Source organism: Amblyraja radiata, chromosome 6 (assembly GCF_010909765.2).
Source record: "Amblyraja radiata isolate CabotCenter1 chromosome 6, sAmbRad1.1.pri, whole genome shotgun sequence".
Taxonomy (NCBI): Eukaryota; Metazoa; Chordata; class Chondrichthyes; order Rajiformes; family Rajidae; genus Amblyraja; species Amblyraja radiata.
Genome location: NC_045961.1, coordinates 95,075,295 through 95,096,740, shown reverse-complemented (window position 1 = coordinate 95,096,740; position 21,446 = coordinate 95,075,295). Strand labels below are relative to the sequence as shown.

At 45.3% G+C, this 21,446-nt stretch overlaps 1 protein-coding gene and 1 long non-coding RNA gene across 2 annotated transcripts in view; one reads left to right on the top strand and one right to left on the bottom strand.

Moving 5' to 3' along the window:
* Window positions 1-21,446, bottom strand: part of gabrg3 (gamma-aminobutyric acid type A receptor subunit gamma3) — a 644,954-nt gene that overhangs the window by 583,876 nt on the left and 39,632 nt on the right. The window lies entirely within an intron of this gene.
* Window positions 1,670-15,289, top strand: LOC116974603. Its single transcript, XR_004412397.1, has 3 exons — window positions 1,670-1,680; window positions 13,870-13,872; window positions 15,235-15,289. It is a non-coding gene; the product is annotated as an uncharacterized LOC116974603 (long non-coding RNA).

Sequence of the window (21,446 nt, the reverse complement as noted above, 5' to 3'; positions counted from 1 at the left end):
GAGCTCATGGCAACAGATCTGAAGGGTACCAACCCGAAACGTCACCCATCCGTGTCCTCCAAAGATGCTGCCTGACCCACTGAGCCTGTGTTCTACACTAGATTCCAGCATCTGCAATCCCTTGTCTTAATTCTATAACTCTTCCCTTTATGGTGGCAATGAAGCCCATGTTAACATCATGCTATTGTGCACTCTCACCGATAGTGAACTGGCAGCCCAGCTTCCATATCACCCAGCTTAAAACCACTGGCATTAAAAATCACCAGTGTTATACTCTTGTACAACATCAGGAACTTATCCCATTGGGTGAAATAAGATTTCTTAACTCAGTGCAGAGGATAGCAACGTCCTTGTTTTTCATTCCTTGGTGCCAAAAATGCTGCTAATGACTTAATTGCTTATTTTGTTTGTAACTACTATTGTAGAAAGTCTTCGGATAGGAATATCCCTAATAGGAACTGTTTTAGAGGCAACTGAGAAGACTTCAATAGCAGTTGCAAAACAAATAAGCAATTAAGTCATTAAGTCTCCCCTTCCATTAAAATTCCCACACTCTGCCACCTCAAATCAATTTGAAATAAGGAGGCAATGTGTACTGTAGGCCGTTTGAATGTGTCATTGAATCACCGATCACAGAATGAGTCCCTTCTGCCCATCTTATCTGTGCTAACAAGTAGGGCGTCACAGCGGTAGAGTTGCTGCCTTACAACGCCAGAGACCCGGGTTCGATCCCGACAACGTGTGCAGTCTGTATGGAGTTTGTATGTTCTCTCTCTGACTTGTGCGGGATTTCACCGGGTGCTCCAGTTTCCTCCCACACTCCAAAGACGTACAGGTTTGCAGGTTAATTTGCTTTGGAAAAGGCAAAAATTGTCCCTAGTGTGTGCAGGAAAGTGTAAATGCACAGGGATCGCTGGTCGGCGCAGACTCGGTGGGCCGAAGGGCCTGTTTCTCCAATCTAAACTCTAACAGTACTCATTAACCTAATCCTACCTTAATCCTATTTTTTTTCCTTCTCCCTATATCCCCATCACCTCCCCCCTTCCCAGATTCTACCACTCAATGGGCTCAATTAACAGTGGCAAATGCATCCATCAACTTGCACATCTTGGCAATGTGGGAAGGAAAAGATGCAAACAAACCAAAACCAAGCAGTTACAGTTGGAACATGCAAACTCCACACAGGCAGCATCCGAAGTGAAGATTGGATGAGATGAAAAGATAGCAGATTCCAATTTCTTCAGGTCACTTGTGAACATAGAAACATAGAAACATAGAAATTAGGTGCAGGAGTAGGCCATTCGGCCCTTCGAGCCTGCACCGCCATTCAATATGATCATGGCTGATCATCCAACTCAGTATCCCGTACCTGCCTTCTCTCCATACCCTCTGATCCCCTTAGCCACAAGGGCCACATCTAACTCCCTCTTAAATATAGCCAATGAACTGGCCTCGACTACCCTCTGTGGCAGGGAGTTCCAGAGATTCACCACTCTCTGTGTGAAAAAAAGTTCTTCTCATCTCGGTTTTAAAGGATTTCCCCCTTATTCTTAAGCAGTGACCCCTTGTCCTGGACTTCCCCAACATCGGGAGCAATCTTCCTGCATCTAGCCTGTCCAACCCCTTAAGAATTTTGTAAGTTTCTATAAGATCCCCTCTCAATCTCCTAAATTCTAGAGAGTATAAACCAAGTCTATCCAGTCTTTCTTCATAAGACAGTCCTGACATCCCAGGAATCAGTCTGGTGAACCTTCTCTGCACTCCCTCTATGGCAATAATGTCCTTCCTCAGATTTGGAGACCAAAACTGTACGCAATACTCCAGGTGTGGTCTCACCAAGACCCTGTACAACTGCAGTAGAACCTCCCTGCTCCTATACTCAAATCCTTTTGCTATGAAAGCTAACATACCATTTGCTTTCTTCACTGCCTGCTGCACCTGCATGCCCACTTTCAATGACTGGTGTACCATGACACCCAGGTCTCGCTGCATCTCCCCTTTTCCTAGTCGGCCACCACTTAGATAATAGTCTGCTTTCCTGTTTTTGCCACCAAAATGGAGAACCTCACATTTATCCACATTATACTGCATCTGCCAAACATTTGCCCACTCACCCAGCCTATCCAAGTCACCTGGCAGTCTCCTAGCATCCTCCTCACAGCTAACACTGCCCCCCAGCTTAGTGTCATCCGCAAACTTGGAGATATTGCCTTCAATTCCCTCATCCAGATCATTAATATATATTGTAAATAGCTGGGGTCCCAGCACTGAGCCTTGCGGTACCCCACTAGTCACCGCCTGCCATTGTGAAAAGGACCCGTTTACTCCTACTCTTTGCTTCCTGTTTGCCAGCCAGTTCTCTATCCACATTAATACTGAACCCCCAATGCCGTGTGCTTTAAGTTTGTAAACTAATCTCTTATGTGGGACCTTGTCGAAAGCCTTCTGGAAGTCCAGATACACCACATCCACTGGTTCTCCCCTATCCACGCTACTAGTTACATCCTCGAAAAATTCTATAAGATTCGTCAGACATGATTTACCTTTTGTAAATCCATGCTGACTTTGTCCTATGATTTCACCACTTTCCAAATGTGCTGCTATCCCATCTTTAATAACTGACTCTAGCAGTTTCCCCACTACCGATGTTAGACTAACTGGTCTGTAATTCCCCGTTTTCTCTCTCCCTCCCTTCTTAAAAAGTGGGGTTACGTTTGCTACCCGCCAATCCTCAGGAACTACTCCAGAATCTAAAGAGTTTTGAAAGATTATTACTAATGCATCCACTATTTCTGGAGCTACTTCCTTAAGTACTCTGGGATGCAGCCTATCTGGCCCTGGGGATTTATCGGCCTTTAATCCATTTAATTTACCCAACACCACTTCCCGGCTAACCTGGATTTCACTCAATTCCTCCAACTCCTTTGATCCGCGATCCCCTGCTATTTCCGGCAGATTATTTATGTCTTCCTTAGTGAAGACGGAACCAAAGTAGTTATTCAATTGGTCCGCCATATCCTTGTTCCCCATGATCAACTCACCTGTTTCTGACTGCAAGGGACCTACATTTGTTTTAACTAATCTCTTTCTTTTCACATATCTATAAAAACTTTTGCAGTCAGTTTTTATGTTCCCTGCCAGTTTTCTTTCATAATCTATTTTTCCTTTCCTAATTAAGCCCTTTGTCCTCCTCTGCTGGTCTCTGAATTTCTCCCAGTCCTCCGGTATGCTGCTTTTTCTGGCTAATTTGTACGCATCATCCTTCGCTTTGATACTATCCCTGATTTCCCTTGTTATCCACGGATGCACTACCTTCCCTGATTTATTCTTTTGCCAAACTGGGATGAACAATTTTTGTAGTTCATCCATGCAGTCTTTAAATGTCTTCCATTGCATATCCACCGTCAACCCTTTTAGAATTAATTGCCAGTCAATCTTGGCCAATTCACGTCTCATACCCTCAAAGTTACCTTTCTTTAAGTTCAGAACCATTGTTTCTGAATTAACAATGTCACTCTCCATCCTAATGAAGAACTCAACCATATTATGGTCACTCTTGCCCAAGGGGGCACGTACAACAAGACTGCTAACTAACCCTTCCTCATTACTCAATACCCAGTCTAAAATAGCCTGCTCTCTCGTTGGTTCCTCTACATGTTGATTTAGATAACTATCCCGCATACATTCCAAAAAATCCTCTTCCTCAGCACCCCTGCCAATTTGATTCACCCAATCTATATGTAGATTGAAGTCACCCATTATAACGGTTTTGCCTTTGTCGCACGCATTTCTAATTTCCTGTTTGATACCATCTCCAACTTCACTACTACTGTTAGGTGGCCTGTACACAACACCCACCAGCGTTTTCTGCCCCTTAATGTTTCGCAGCTCTACCCATACCGATTCCACATCCTGCAAACTAATGTCCTTCCTTTCCATTGCGTTAATCTCCTCTCTAATCAGCAACGCTACCCCACCTCCTTTTCCTTTCTCTCTATCCCTCCTGAATATTGAATATCCCTGGATGTTCAGCTCCCAGCCTTGGTCACCCTGGGGCCATGTCTCCGTGATCCCAACTATATCATAGTCATTAATAGCTATCTGCACATTCAACTCATCCACCTTATTACGAATGCTCCTTGCATTGAGACACAAAGCCTTCAGGCTTGTTTTTACAACACTCTTACCCCTTATACAATTTTGTTGAAAAGTGGCCCTTTTTGATTTTTGCCCTGGATTTTCCGGCCTGCCACTTTTACTTTTCACCTTGCTACCTATTGCTTCTACCCTCATTTTACACCCCTCTGTCTCTACGCTCACACATTTAAGAAACCCTTTCCCTTTAACTCCATCCTCCACTAGCCCATTCGACACCCACCCCCTTATTCAGTTTAAAACCACCCGTGTAGCAGTGGCAAACCTGCCTGCCAGAATGCTGGTCCCACACCTGTTAAGATGCAATCCGTCCCTTTTGTACAGTTCCCCCTTACCCCAAAACAGATCCCAGTGATCTAAGAATCTAAATCCCTGCCCCGTGCACCAGTTCCTCAGCCACACATTCCTCAGTCACACGAACCAAATGCGTTTTAACAATACTCCAGTAACCATTTTCGGATATGCACCTTTTAACTCCAAATTAACAAGGAACATGCAACACAGGAACATGGCCCACATGATGCTAAATTAAACTGATCCCTTCTGTCTGCACATGATCAATATCCTTCCATTCCCTGCATATTAATATACCTGTCTGAAAGCCTCGTCAATGTCACAATCTCATCTGATTCCACCAGCGACTCTGGCAGCATGTTCCATACACCACCCTAGATGCCCTCTACATGTCCTTTAATCTTTTACCCCTCAAGGTTATGTCCTTGGGTATTTGTCATTTCCATCCAGGAAAAAAGATTCTGACTGCCCTCTCATAATGTCACACACATCTATCAAGTCACCCTTCCACCTCCGACACCCCAGAGAAGACAATGCAACCGAGGTACCAAAATAATTTCATTTACTGAATTTATATTGCCCCTTTGGTGCATTGGAATTTGAACTGGAGTCTTTTGATCATCGTTCTCAATGCCTGGATGTTAGTCCAGTAAATTAATCACTATCCCATTGTACTGCATAATTTAACAGAGCACTTAATTAATTGAAACATTAAGATGATCCAAAGCAGACAGGGCTGGTAATTGGAAGTCGTGGATATAGGCCCTTCGGCCCAGCTTGCCCATGCCAACTAACATGCCTCATCTACACTCGTCCCACCTACCTGCGTTTGGCCCATATCCCTCTGAACCTATCCAAGTAGCCATTTAAACGTTTGTTAAGCACCATGATGGTACCTGCATCAACCACTTTCTCTGGAGACTCGTTCCATATACTTGCCACCCTTTGCGTTAAAAAAGTTGCCTCTAAAATAGTTCCTATCGGGGATATTCCTATCAGAGGGTAGAACAGTGGCACAGTGGTAGAGTTGTTACATTACAGCGCTTGCAGCAGCAGAGACTTGGGTTCGATTCAGACTACGAGGGCTGTCTATATGGAGTTTAGACGTTCTCCTCATAACCGCGTGGGTTCTCCTTTTCCCCAAGATCTTTGGTTTCCAAAGACCTATAGGTTTGTAGGTTAATTGCCTTGGTGTAAGTGTAAATTGTTCCTGGTGTGTATAGGGTAGTATTAACGTGAGGAGATCGCTGGTCGGTGCGGACTCGTTGGGCCTGTTTCAGCTCTGTATCTCTGCATTAAACTATTAAAAGTTGCCTCTAAAACAGTTCCTATTAAATATTTTCCACCTCACCTTAAACCTACTATCTGTCTGCTGGTTCTTGATTCCCCTACTCAGGGTAAAAAACTCTGTGCGTTCACCCTATCTATTCCTCTCATTGATCTTATAGTGTGGGCAATAATTTGAAGGTTGCATTTAGCAGCAGGGTAGGGAGAGCGCAAGTCTATATCCTGTTCCTGGGAGTGGCTGCCAGACCAAATTAAAACTTATACAAGATCGGATGATTACGTGCTTTGAACTGAAACATATTTCATTGCCTTGCACACCTGCTCCATCTGAATAAATTCAGTACAAAATGTGCTCCCCTTTCATTTAAGAGCAAGGCCACTTCTGAAAGTGCCTTTGTACCCAAAGCACTTTGAGATGCTTGGAAGAGATACGTTCACGTGTTGTATTGATCGAAATCTTTCTTTTATTAAATACACTATAATGTAAAACCATTATGAACTTGGATGGCAGAAGAAAATATTTTGATGGTTAAGCCAATTATTTATTTTATAGTGTTGAGTGTATCTGGAGATAAATGCTGTTAACCAATGAGATTATTCAACACTGGGCTCTTGGTTTGGTAGGAATACATTGCCCAGCACTTTCTCTCATTCATTGCTCTTCATCCAACTCGTTGAGGCAATATCACAAGAGTACACTTTTCTCCACTTGCATGCCAATAATGTCAGAGAGTCGTAGAATCAGTCTTACAGCAGGCAAACAGGCCCTTTGGCCCAACTTGCCCACACCAGTCAACATGTCCCTTCTTTACTAGCCCAACCTGCCTGCATTTGGCCCCGATATCCATCTAAACCTGTCCAAATGTTTCTTCAACATTGTGATGGAATCTGCCTCAACTATCACCTCCGGCAGCTCATTCCATACACTTATCATCCTTTGAGTGAAAAAGTTACTGTTGAGGTTCCTATTAAATCTTTCCCTCCTCACCTTAAACCTCTGCCCACTGGATCACAATTACGCTACTCTGGGCAAGTGCGTCAACCTGATCTATTCCTCTCATGATTTTGTACACCTCTACAAGATCACCCCACATCCTCCTGCGCTCCAAGGAATAGAGTCCTAGCCTACTCAACCACTCCCTATAGCTCAGGCCCTCGAGTCCTGGCAACATCCTCGTAAATCTTCTCCGCACCCTTGACATTGTCATGACATTGCAAGAGTTCTACTGTTCACAATTGGTCAAGCACACTTTTCTGAGTAAATCAGCGTCTAAGATGATAAGAACAGGATGTTAGAGCAACTCATGGTCATTCCATGCCCCAGCAAAATGCAAGAATGTTAAAATAATCATTCCTTCAAATGCACCTCAGTCTTCCCATCATCTAATGGCTGCTGCCTCACCGCTCCATCCACCTTATCTTTATGCTGCCATGCTTCTCTTTTAGCAGATTGATCCCTGGGATGGCGGGACTGTCATATGAGGAAAGATTGAAAAGACTAGGCTTGTATTCATTGGAGTTTAGAAGGATGAGGGGGTGATCTTATAGAAACATATAAAATTATAAAAGGACTGAACAAGCTAGATGCAGGAATTTTTTTCCTAATTTTGCGTGATTCCAGAACCAGGGGCCACCGTCTTAGAATAAAGGGGAGGTCATTTAAGACTGAGGTGAGAAAAAACGTTTTCACCCAGAGAGTTGTGAATTTATGGAATTCCCTGCCACAGAGGGCAGTGGAGGCCAAGTCACTGGATGGATTTAAGAGAGAGTTAGATAGAGCTCTAGGGGCTAGTGGAGGCAAGGGTTATGGGGAGAAGGCAGGCACGGGTTATTGATAGGGGATGATCAGCTATGATCACAATGAATGGCGGTGCTGGCTCAAAGGGCCGAATGGCCTCCTCCTACACCTATTTTCTATGTTTCTATATTAGCATGTAATAAAAGGCGAAACGTGGGGCAGCAGTAGAGTTGCTACCGTACAGCGCTTGCAGCGCTAGAGACCCGGGTTCGATCCTGTCTACGGGTGCTGTCTGTACGGAGTTTGTACGTTCTCCCCGTGACCTGTATGGGTTTTCTCCGGAATCTCCGGTTTCCTCCCACACTCCAAAGACAAACAGGTTTGTAGGTTAATCGACTTGGTATAATTGTAAATTGTCCCTAGTCTGTGTAGGACGGTGCTAATGTGCGGGGATCGCTGGTCAGCATGGACTCGGTGGGCCGAATGGCCTGTTTCCGCAGTGCATCTCTAAACTAAACTAAATCTAAATGTTTTTCACTGAACCTCAGTACACGTGACAATAAACTAAATTAAAACGAAACTGTCGTAGTCCTGATGCTAGTACTTCACCCAAAACATCGACAATTCCATTCCCACATCAGATGTTACTCTACACACTGAGTTAATTGACACCAGTTTGCTTTCTGACAGCAGATTTTAGTTTAGTTTAGTAATACAGCACGGAAACAGATCCGTCAGCCCAAGGAATCCATGCCGACCATCAACACTAGTTCTATGTTTTATTATTATTAATGTTTAGTATTTTCTGAGTCATTCGTAAATGTCACTGTATGTTATGTTGTTACTTGTGGGCGCAGCACCAAGGCAAATTCCTTGTATGTGAATACTTGGCCAATAAACTTACTTACTTATTTAATCCTACTTTCTCATCCACACCCTACACACTTGGGGGTTATCTGCAGAGGACAACCAACCTACAAACCCGTACATCGGCAAGAAACCGGAGCTTCAGATGGAAACGCACACGGTCTCAGGGAAACTGCACACCTCCAGATTCAGAGACAGGTTCTTCCCAGCTGTTATCAGGCAAGTGAACCATCCTAACACAACCAGTGAGCAGTCCTGAACTAGCATCAGACTATCTTTGATCGGATTTTACTGGCTTTACCTTGCACTAAACGTTATTCCCTTATCATGTATCTATACACTATGAATGGCTCGATTGTAATCATGTGTTGTCTTTCCGCTGGCTGGAAAAGCTTTTCACTGTACCTCGGTACACGTGAACATAAACCACACTAAACCACACCTGGAGTATTGTGTACAGTTTTGGTCTCCTAATCTGATAAAAGACATTCGTGCCATAGAGGGAGTACAGAGAAGGTTCACCAGACTGATTCCTGGGATGTCAGGACTTTCATATGAAGAAAGACTGGATAGACTCGGCTTGTACGCGCTCGAATTTAGAAGATTGAGGCATGATCTTATAGAAACTTACAAAATTCTTAAGGGGTTGGACAGGCTAGATGCAGGAAGATTGTTCCCGATGTTGGGGAAGTCCAGAACAAGGGGTCACAGTTTAAGGATAAGGGGGAAATATTTTAGGACCGAGATGAGAAAAACATTTTTCACACAGAGAGTGGTGAATCTCTGGAATGGTGAATCTGTGGAATTCTCTGCCACAGAAGGTAGTTGAGGCCAGTTCATTGGCTATATTTAAGAGGGAGTTAGATGTGGCCCTTGTGGCTAAAGGGATCAGGGGGTATGGAGAGAAGGCAGGTACAGGATACTGAGTTGGATGATCAGCCATGATCATATTGAATGGCGGTGCAGGCTCAAAGGGCCGAATGGCCTACTCCTGCACCTAATTTCTATGTTTCTATGTTTAAACTAAACTCCATACAGACAGCACCCGAGGTCAGGACTGAACCTGGGTCTCGGGTGCAGTGAGGCAGCAACTCTACCAGGTGCATCACTGTACAGAATTGAAAAGACACTGCAATAGAGTTACCGAGTGAGTTATTGAAGGTCCCTGGTAAATTCTCATGTCAACATTTGTACAATAGCATGCGAGGACACGTTTAGGACAGATGGAATGTGAATTGGGGAACAAGATAATTAAAAATAAAGCAAAACTTAAATTTAATAGGATGCCAAACACAGGGGTTAGGAAACGTGATAAATGTTTGCTTGAATGCGTAAGGGAAATGATGCTGCAGGTTTATCATGATAATAGACACGAGACAATAGGTGCAGGGGTAGGCCATTCGGCCCTTCAAGCCATCACCGCCATTCATGGCTTGAAGGGCCGACCATCCCCAATCAGCACCCCGTTCCTGTCTTCACCCCATATCCCCTGACTCCGCTATTTTTAAGAGCCCTATCTAGCTCTCTCTTGAAAGCATCCAGAGAACCCGCCTCCACTGCCCTCTGGGGCAGAGAATTCCACAGTGTCCACCACTCCCAGTGTGAAAAAGTGTTTCCTCGTCTCCGATTTTGAAGAATATACGAAATCTGGGACAGAATTGGAAAACTTACATCTCTTTACATTACAATAAATTAACAATCTGAAATGCCTGGTCATACAGTATTGCTTCCAAGATGGCGTCCAACCCAAGCGACTATTAGTGTGTGAGCTGCAGAAGCATATCCACGTATTATAATCGCTCCGCACTGCTAAATCTCTCTTCCTACCGCAACATTTCTAACTTTCCCAAAACGTAATTCCCTTATCATGTATTTGTACACTGTAAACAGGCTCGATTGTAATCATGTCTTTCTGCTGACTGGAGAGCACGCAACGTAAAGCTTTTCACTGTACCTCGCTACACGTGACAATAAACTAAACTGAACATCTGTTGAAAGTAATTAACTGTGCCAGGTATCTATACACATTTAGTTCACACCACATCCAATTAACATTTCAAAATAATAAGCTCCTATGTACATCAGAGATGGCACTTGGCAACATATATTCAAATTGAATTAGATATTTTCAGCCAGGAAATGTTAAAAAAGTAGTTCAATTCATCCTTAGATTAAATTATTGCAGATAGTTCCATGGCCAACAAATATACTTCCAATTATGTTAAGTTTAAAATTGCCCATTTTCATCCTGATTTGTGCATTTATATTGTGGTTGAGGACTACCTATAACTTAGAAATGAACCCAACTGTACTTTTATTGTGTTTAAGAAGGAACTGCAGATGCTGGAAAATCGAGGGTATACAAAAATGCTGGAGAAACTCAGCGGGTGCAGCAGCACCAAGCGGAGGCTTGGCGATCGTTTCGCCGAACACCTCCGCTCGGTCCGCAATAACCAACCCGACCTCCCGGTGGCTCAGCACTGCAACTCCCCCTCCCATTCCGTATCCGACCTCTCTGTCTTGGGACTCCTCCATGGCCAGAGCGAGCAACACCGGAAATTGGAGGAACAGCACTTCATATTCCGCTTGGGGAGTCTGCATCCTGGGGGCATGAACATTGAATTCTCCCAGGTACACAAAATTGCTGGGGAAACTCAGCGGGTGCAGCAGCATCTATGGAGCGAAGGAAATAGGCGACGTTTCGGGCCGAAACCCTTCTTCAGACTGATGGGGGGTGGGGGGGGGGAAAGAAAGAAGGAAAAGGGGAGGAGGAGGAGGAGCCCGAGGGCGGGCGGATGGGAGGGTGGGAGGAGACAGCTAGAGGGTTAAGGAAGGGGAGGAGACAGCAAGGGCTAGCCAAATTGGGAGAATTCAATGTTAATGCCATAAGGACGCAAGGTCCCCAGACGGAATATGAGGTGCTGTTCCTCCAATTTCCGCTGTTGCTCACTCTGGCAATGGAGGAGACCCAGGACAGAGAGTTCGGATTGGGAATGGGAGGGGGAGTTGAAGTACTGAGCCACCGGGAGGTCAGGTAGGTTATTGCGGACTGAGCGGAGGTGTTCGGCGAAACGATCGCCCAACCTACGCTTGGTCTCACCGATGTAAATCAGCTGACATCTAGAGCAGCGGATGCAGTAGATGAGGTTGGAGGAGATACAGGTGAACCTTTGTCGCACCTGGAACGACTGCTTGGGACCTTGAATGGAGTCGAGGGGGGAGGTGAAGGGACAGGTGTTGCATTTCTCCCAATTTTGTTAGCCCTTGCTGTCTCCTCCCCTTCCTCAGCCCTCGGGCTGTCTCCTCCCATCCCTTAGCCTTCGGGCTCCTCCTCCTCCTTTTTCCTTTCTTCTCCCCGCCCCCCCCACCATCAGTCTGAAGAAAGGTTTCTGCCCGAAACGTTGCCTATTTCCTTCGCACCCGCTGAGTTTCTCCAGCATTTTTGTGTACCCTGTACTTTTATTGCATGCAGCAATGGTTCACTAGGACAAATGGCACTCAGACTATGTTCTCTGCCTCAACTGCCAACCCTGCAACGCCACCAGGACAACATACCTTCATGGTCAGATCAAGATGCCTGCGTTTACAACACCAGAGACTTGCAAAAACAGGGATATAATGCCGAGGCTCTATAAGGCGCTGGTCAGGTCGCATTTGGAGCGTCGTGAGCAATTCTGGCCACCATTTCTGAGGAAGGATGTGCTGGCTCCGGAGAGGGTCCAGAGGACGTTTACAAGAATGACCCCAGGAATGAGTGGGTTAACATATGATGCGCTTTTGACAGCACTGGGCCAGTACTCGCTGGTGTTTTGAAGGATGAGGTGGTGGACCTCATTGAAACTTACCAAATAGTGAGAGGCTTGGATAGAGTGGATGTGGAGAGGATGTTTCCACTAGTGGGAAAGTCTAGGATTAGAGATCACAGCCTTAGAATTAAAGGACGTTCCTTTAGGAAGGATATGAGGAGGAATTTCTTTAGTCAGAGCGTGGTGAATCTGTGGAATTCTTTGCCACAGAAGGCTAAGGACAAGTCAATGGATATGTTTAAGGCAGAGATAGATAGATTTTTGATTAGTACGGGTGCCAAGGGTTTTGAGGAGAAGGCAGGAGAATGGGGTTAGGAAGAAGAGATAGATCAGCCACAATTGAATGGCATAGTAGACTTGATGGGCCGAATGGCCTAATGCTGCTCCTATCACTTATGACCTCATGACTTGAAAATGTTGACTCTGTCTACTGTCTCAGTGTACTACTGCTATACACTTGTACTATATCTGAGATATGTATTTAATATGTATCTAAGTGCTAATGTACCTATAGTGATACGTACTGAGCTGTGTGCAAAAATGAATTTCACTGTTCCTCGGTACATATGTATAATAAAGTATCATACCATGGCCACAGTGACCAGAAAAACAATATGGTTGAAACATAGAAAATAGGTGTATGAGTAGGCCATTCGGCTCTTTGAGCCAGCACTGCCATTCAGTATGATCATGGCTGATCATTCAAAATCAGTACCCAGTTCCTGCTTTCTCCCCATATCCCATGACTTTGTTAGCCCCAAGAGCTAAATCTAACTCTCTCTTGAAAGCATCCAGTGAATTGGTCCCCAAAGAGGACAGTGGAGGCTAATTCACTAGATGTTTTCAAGAGTGAGTTAGATATGAACTTTAGAAACAACTCCAATGACTGTGAAATGCTACGGCATACAAAAAGAAAAAAATCCTTTTCTCTGCTGGGGTCAATCAGATAGGAGGTAATTTGCTTGCAGGTATGATGACTATGTTGAAATTCAGCTCAGCCAGCTGTTGGGGAAATTATTGGTTTCACTGCCAGTGACGTTAGTGCTCGCTTGCACTAAACACTGGTGGGAAGATGCTTGAAGCGTAGAGGGAATTGGAATTGATTTACCACAGTAGGGATAAACTAGCTGCTGGCTGGCAACTTGTAGCAACTAAATGAAGGAACCAATCCTCAACAATGAGTAAAGGGAAAGACAATCAGAATCAAAGCCTTGTACACGAGGATGTATGTGAGCTAGGGCTTGAGAATGGGTTTGTGCGTTAGAGCGCGCTTGAGATTGAGACACACCCTGCATGTGTGAGAGCGTGCAAGAGAGAGATAGAGAGAGAAAGAGTGGGCAAGAGAGAAAACGTGAGCAAGAACACAAGCAAGACAGAGAGCGTGGGAATGAGAGAGGGAGAGAGGGAGAGAGTGTGCGAGAGAGAGTGAGCATCCGAGAGAGAGAGTACAAAAGTGAAAGAAAGCGAGCGGGTAAGTGGGAGAGAGAGAGAGAGCGAGAGAGTGAGGGATCAAAAATGTGTCCATGTGTCCATGCGCACCTACACCTGTGTGAGAGTGTGTACCTGTGTGTCTGCCTACCCACCAGGCCTATTGAACCTCCACCCAACTTACCTGTGGACAAACATGTGTGTTTATTGTTTCAAAACTGGTCTCATCAACCTCCTACAAAGCCAAAGAAAAAGCAAATTATTCCTTGTCCCAGGTGACTGCCTATGAGGAAGGAAGTTTCTCAGGATCAATTAACGGTGATGAGCAGGATTTTTTTCCCCGATCGGAGTGCGACACCTGATGTGGATTTGTGGATGTTGAACTATTTGAAATTTGATACTGAGATTGATGGATTTTTGAACAGAGAAATGGAGGGATCTGGGATGGTGGATTTTAGAGTTGAAGCCAAAGATCAGATGACCCAAGATCTTACTGAACCATGAAGCTAGTTCACGAGGCCACATGGCCAACATTTGTTCCTATTCCTTATGTCCCTATACAATCCAATTACTCTAAGCAAGGGCAAGACAACGTTATTCTCATGTCATGTATAGATTGGTTATTTCTTACTAACCAATTGTAGTGCTTGTTAGTAGAAGCTCCGCCTACTATGCAGTTAATATTATCGGAAGTTTGCTTGAGTCAGTCTGAGTAGCTGCTAGTTACTGTAACACCTTGCAGATAAATGCTGTAAGAGTACTTTAATAAACATGTGTTGTACCTTGAGGTGTGCAAGACTCGACTCATTACATGGTGTCAGAAGTGGGATCTCCCTTCGAACTCTATAATCGAACGCACCAAGTTTTTTTGCTCGTATGCAGCAAATGGACGAGCCAATAGAGTGCTTTATCAGCGACTTGAAACACATGGCCGCGCGCTGTCGATTTGAAAATGTATGCGATGATCTTATCCGCGACAAACTCGTTGGAGTTATGCTCAGTGACAAGGTGAGCGACGAATTACTTCGTAACACTGAACTGACTCTAAATCAAGCCAAACACGCCTGTCGGATCGCTGAGATAACGGCTTCTCACACTAAGTCTGTAACTTCTGGGCAGCGCTCCCAGTATAGTGTCAACCTTACAGATACCTCCTGTCATAACAAGCATCCACAGCTCTGCTAAAGAACCGCACTCTTACCCGGTAAGTGCGGACGGGGCCCATTTACAGACGCAACGGTCAACATCCCCTTCCTGTGAAGGAACAACGTCCCGCTGCTCCGTATCCAGAGGTCCCGCGTTTAGTATACCCTCCCGCTACTCAACAACCAGAGACTGTGCCCCCCGCAGCCTCTCCACGGCGTTCAGCGCCCAGCTCGCCTATTTCACCGCCTCCACTCGGCGGGTCTCCGGTGCCGTCTCCGGTGCCATCCCCGGTCTTTTCCCCGGTCCCCTCCCCAGTCACTTCACCGGTGAGAGGAGGAGAAGCGGCTTTATACCGCACACGTGACGGACCAGTCAGCAGGCGACCCTTTAGATGCGGTGATTTTGTATAACCATCTATACGTCCCCATATGCATTATTAGCGTTTCGGCTACTGTATTATTTACCCACCATGTGTCCATGTCTCCATGCTTTATTTTGTTTCTACAAAGAAAGATGGAGATTGGTAATTTCTTACTAACCAATTGTAATGCTTGTTAGTAGAAGCTCCCACCTACTATGCAGTTTATATTATCAGAAGTTTGCTTAAGTAAGTCAGTCTGAGTAGCTGCTAGTAAAGGGCCTGTCCCACCAGCATGCGGCAAGCGCGACCTAACGTGGTCGCTTGAGCCGTACGGCCTCGCGGGGCCGGTCCCACTTTGATCGCCGGAGCCGTATGGAGTTGTGCGGAGCTGGTCCCGACATCGCGCGGGGCTCCGAAAAACTGACCGTGTTTAAAAATTCCGCGCGGCAACTGCCTGCCGGCCCGCAGCCGCCTCGTCGTCGTGTCACTCACTCGACCTCCGCGTGGCTCCCGCTTCTGGTTTGGCCACGCTTGCCGCATGCCGTACATCTCAAGCGACCATGTTAGGTCGCGCTTGCCGCATGCAGGTGCATGCTGGTGGGACCGGCCCTTTAGGTCGCGCTTGCCGCATGCAGGTCGCATGCCTGTGGGACAGGCCCTTTACTGTAACACCTTGCAGATAAATGCTGTAAGAGTACTCTAATAAACATGTGTTGTACCTTGACATGTGCACCACTCGACTCATTACATCACCTATTCACTGTAAATGGCTTGATTGTAATCATGTATTGTCTTTCTGCTGACTGGTTAGCACACAACAAAAGCATTTCACTGTACCTCGGTACACATGACAATAAAGTTAACCAACTAGTTCTCATGACCATTCCTTAAGAGGATATCAATCAGGACCACAATGTGATCAATTGTAAAAGACAACCCACATACATGTATTGACGCCTGCAGACCAGAAATTATTCCCTAAGGATTCTGCTTTCCAGATAAGCAGGAATAACAAATTTTGATACATGTCCCACATCTCTGATCAATACACACATTTCTTGTGTTCCCTTTCCCATTCCAATACACATAGACAATAGGTGCAGGAGTAGGCCATTCGGCCCTTCGAGCCCGCACCGCCATTCAATGTGATCATGGCTGATAATCCCCAATCAGTACCCCGTTCCTGCCTTCTCCCCATATCCCCTGACTCCACTATTTTTAAGAGCCCTATCTAGCTCTCTCTTGAAAGCATCCAGAAAACCTGCCTCCACCGCCCTCTGAGGCAGAGAATTCCACAGACTCACCACTCTCTGTGAGAAAATGTGTCTCCTCGTCTCCGTTCTAAATGGCTTACTCCTTATTCTTAAACTGTGGCCCCTGGTTCGGGACTCCCCCAACTTTGGGAACATGTTTTCTGCCTCTAGTGTGTCCAAGCCCTTAACAATCATATGAATGAGATATCCTCTCATCCTTCTAAACTCCAGAGTGTACAAGCCCAGCTGCTCCATTCTCTCAGCATATGACAGTCCCGCCATCCCGGGAATTAACCTTGTAAACCTACACTGCACTCCCTCAATAGCAAGAATGTCCTTCCTCAAATTAGGGGACCAAAACTGCACACAATACTCCAGGTGTGGTCTCACTTGGGCTCTGTACAACTGCAGAAGGACCTCTTTGCTCCTATATTCGATTCCTCTTGTTATAAAGGCCAACATGCCATTTGCTTTCTTCACTGCCTGCTGTACCTGCATGCTTACTTTCGTAGACTGAAGTACAAGGACCCCCAGATCCCCAGATTCCCAACTGCCCTTTCTGTCCTAGACTTTCTCCATTGTCAGAATGAGGCTAGACTCAAATTGGAGTAACAACATCTCATATTACATTTTGGCACCTTACAACCCAATGGTATGAAGAATGATTTCTCTAACTGCAAGTAATCCTTACATTCCCTCTCTCTCCATCCCTCCCCCACACAAGTCTTACCAGCTTTAGTCATCTTGTTGAGTCTCATTATCTGTACTTGTTCTCATCCAGCAAACAGACAACAATGGCCTGTCGTTTATCAACGTTACTTTTTTTTTGTGTGTCTTTCATTCATTTGTTCTATATCTCTTCACATCACCGTCTTTTTCTCTGGTTTCCCAGAGAAAATGTATCGCAGTCGCTGCCTCAAAAAGGCTGGCAGTATCATCAAAGACCCACACCATTCTGGCCACACACTCATCTCCCTGCTAACTTCAGGTAGAAGGTACAGGAGCCTGAAGACTGCAACAACCAGGTTCAGGAATAGCTACTTCCACACAGCCATCAGGTTATTAAACATGGCTCGGACAAAACTCTGATTATTAATAACCCATTATCTGTTATTTGCACTTTATCAGTTTATTTATACATGTGTGTATATATTTATATTATGGTACACAAAAATGCTGGAGAAACTCAGCGGGTGCAGCAGCATCTATGGAGCGAAGGAAATAGGCGACGTTTCGGGCCTCTGAAGAAGGGTTTCAGCCCTAAATGTCGCCTATTTCCTTCGCTCCATAGATGCTGCTGCACCCGCTGAGTTTCTCCAGCATTTTTGTGTACCTTCGATCTTCCAGCATCTGCAGTTCCTTCTTGAACACTTTATATTATGGTATATGGACACACTGATCTGTTTTGTAGTCAATGCCTGCTATGTTCTGTTGTGCTGAAGCAAAGCAAAAATGTCATTGTCCTATCAGGGACACATGACAATAAACTCACTTGAACTTGAACTTCCCTTTCCCCTGACTCTCAGCCTGAAGAAGGGTCTCAACCCAAAAACCTCACCCATTCCTTTCCTCCAGAGATGCTGTCTGACCTGCTGAGTTACTCCATCCAATTTTCTGTGCCCACATCACTGGCAAATGTTTCTACCCTTGCTGCTTGTAGGACTGCAATGCCTTACCCGATGTGGCTGACTGCAGGATTTGGATTTATTTACAGGAGACATAAGGTTATTGTAGGGAGATCAAAAAGCCATAAAAATAAAGAGACGGCAGTCAGAATCAAACAGTGGAAGCAGTAACAGTAATAAACCAGCGATCATGAACCTTAACGCAATAATTGCAGTGGCCATCTAATAAAGGCAGACATTATGTAGTAAATCTTCAAAACAACAAAACATTCAAATCCATGTTCTGCTCCAATCCATTCCCAAAGGAAATCAGTGTGCTACACATAATGCACAACATTGTTCCTACCCTTAAGGAAATGCCTTCTGTTGGTTTAGAGAACAAAGTAATGGGCCTGCCCCACTTAGGCGATTTTTTTCAGCGACTGCCATAGTTGTAGAAGGTCGCCGAAAAAACGGCGACTGGGCTGCCCTACGACAATGTTTATGACAATGTCTACAACAACCTACCACCTAGTCGGTGTCCAGCTACGGCAAGCTACCGACAATCGGCGACCCATTAGGGCGTCCACCTGCGACCACACCTACGACCACACCTACGACAACCTACTTCCACCCGTGACAAGTTACGCCAAGGTAAGACAATTCAGTCGCCAGTACCTGTCGCCGGTTGACATACAGTAGGTTGACGTAGATACCTACGTCTGAAGAAGTCAAGCTACGCTCATTGGCATCAAGCCAAACGTCGCCGAAAAGTCTTACACATTTCAAAATCCAGCGGCGACCATAAAAACGTTACGATTCTTTGGGCGACTGAGGAGACTACTCACGACCATGTGGCAATAGCCTAGTCGCCTGTAGTCGCCTAAAACAAAATCGCCTAAGTGTGACAGGGGCTAACTTTGTTCGTGCCAGACACGTGGCGAGACTTGTGTATCGCCTAGGCTGTGTGCAAAACAAAGCATATCACTGTACCTAGGAACATGTGACTATAAAGTATCAATCATTCATTCAAGATTTAGTTTTTAGTTTCGTTTTTCCATAGCGAGAGGATTGGAGTATAAGATATATAGCGAGAGTATTTGAGCACAGGATTCAAAGCAAGAGGATTTGAGTATAGGAGCAAGGAGCTACTACGGGAGCTGTACAGAGCCCTGGTGAGGCCGCACCTGGAGTATTGTGTGCAGTTTTGGTCTCCTAATTTGAGGAAGGAGATTCTTGCTATTGAGGGAGTGCAGCGTAGGTTCGCCAGGTTAATTCTCGGGATGGCGGGACAGACATATGATAAAATAATGGATCAACTGGGCTTATATTCACTGGAATTTAGAAGGATGAGAGGGAACATAAAATGATTTAGGGATTGGACAGGCTAGTTGCAGAAAACTGCAGGAACATGTTCTCGATGTTGGGGGAGTCCAGAACCAGGGGTCACAGTTTAAGAATAAGGGGTTGGCCATTTAGGACAGAGCTGAGGAAAAACTCTTTCACCCAGAGAGTTGTGAATCCATGGAATCCATTTCACTGGATATATTCAAGAGCGAGTTGGGTTTAGCTCTTAGGGCTAACTGAATCAAGGGATATGGGCAGAAAGCATGAAATGGGTACTGATTTAGGATGATCAGCCATGATCATATTGAAAGGGCCACTGTTATTTGTGTGCAAGTAGTATCTGGTGGGAATTTGCAGGGAATAAAGTGGGATTAATGCAGTGTTTGTGCAAACGGGTACTTGTCGATTAGCTTGGACTTGGTGGGCCCGATTCTGGAAGGTCTAAAGAGGATCCCAACCTGAAATGTCACATGATGTCGAACATTGCATGTCCTCCAGAGATGTTGCCCGCCTCGCAGAGTTACTCCAGCACTTTATCCTATTCTATAAACCAGCATCTGCAGTATAGTTTAGTTTAGAGATCCAGCCGATACAGGCCCTTCGGCCCATCGAGTCCGCACCGACCAGCGATCCCCGCACATTAACACTATCCTACACACGCTAGGGAGAATTTACATTTATACCAAGCCAATTAACCAACAAATCCTGTACGTCTTTGGAGAGTGGGAAGGAAACAGAAGATCTCGGAAGAAAACCCACGCAGGTGACGGGGAGAGCGTACAAACTCCGTGAAGACAAGCACCCGTAGTCGGGATCGAACCCGGGTCTCTGGCGCTGTCAGGCAGTAAGTAGCCCTAACGCCACGCCTTCGTGCCGCCCCAGTTCCTTGCGTCTGATTTTTTTTGTGCCTGTAGATGTGGCAGGGAAAGCAGTTGTTATTACAGCATCATTGCGCTCCGAAAGTGATATGCAGGAGGAGAAGATTCGAGGCACAATACTGTCTCGCATGTCAGTGGGCTCATGCACGGGAAACGCAATCGAATAGGAACTTGTCTCATGATCCGAAGTTCCCCCTGATGGAATAGCTGCTGTCAACTGAAATGCCCCACCTGCCCAAACGCAGCTTCAAAATCTCAGGTGATAATTGACAGACTTTTGTAAACAAGACCTAGAATATGCCACCTTACTGCTTTTACCATTCCGTTCGATACCAGTGGGGCTGCAGAGAGCAGCTTACATACTTACATTCAAGCTTGATTGTATGTGTGAGTAGGTGGAACCCTGATGGGAACTGACACATACTGCAGACAGGCTCCCTGCACTACTGGGACCAATCCCCGCGCTTTTCTTGAATACACACACACGCTCACAAAAAGATTCAGAATGACCCATCCATTCAAGTTGGCAGGTCCTGTGCTGATAGCTCCAGAGGATTGCTTTTCAAATGAAATATTAATGCCAACATCGCAGCCATCATTCTTGGCATCTGTAGCTTTTGGATTAGTACTTCTGCTGAGCTGGAATAGTTCCAGACATGAGGAGAGACCAGCAGAGACGAGGTTCGTCCAGAGAAGGTTGAGAGGAGAAACATTGGAGATGGTCAAGGTCATGGTTGGTTTAAACAGAGTAAGTAAGTAAGTTTATTGGCCGAGTATTCACATACAAGGAATTTGCCTTGGTGCTCCGCCCACAAGTAACAACATGACATACAGTGACAGTTACGAAACATAGAAACATAGAAAATAGGTGCAGGAGTAGGCCATTCGGCCCTTCGAGCCTGCACCGCCATTCAATATGATCATGGCTGATCATCCAGCTCAGTCTCCTGTACCTGTCTTCTCTCCATACCCACTGATCCCTTTAGCCACAAGGGCCACATCTAACTCCCTCTTAAATATAGCCAATGAACTGGCCTCAACTACCTTCTGTGGCAGAGAATTCCAGAGATTCACGACTCTGTGTGAAAAACGTTTTTCTCATCTCAGTCCTAAAAGATTTCCCCCTTAGCCTTAAACTGTGACCCCTTGTTCTGGAGTGACTCAGTTCTTGAATGACTCAGAAAACACTAAACATTAATAATAATAAAACATTAATGATAAAACACCATTGATCAAGTATGTGAACCAACAAAATACCAGATCAAAGGGAGGCTACAGGTTT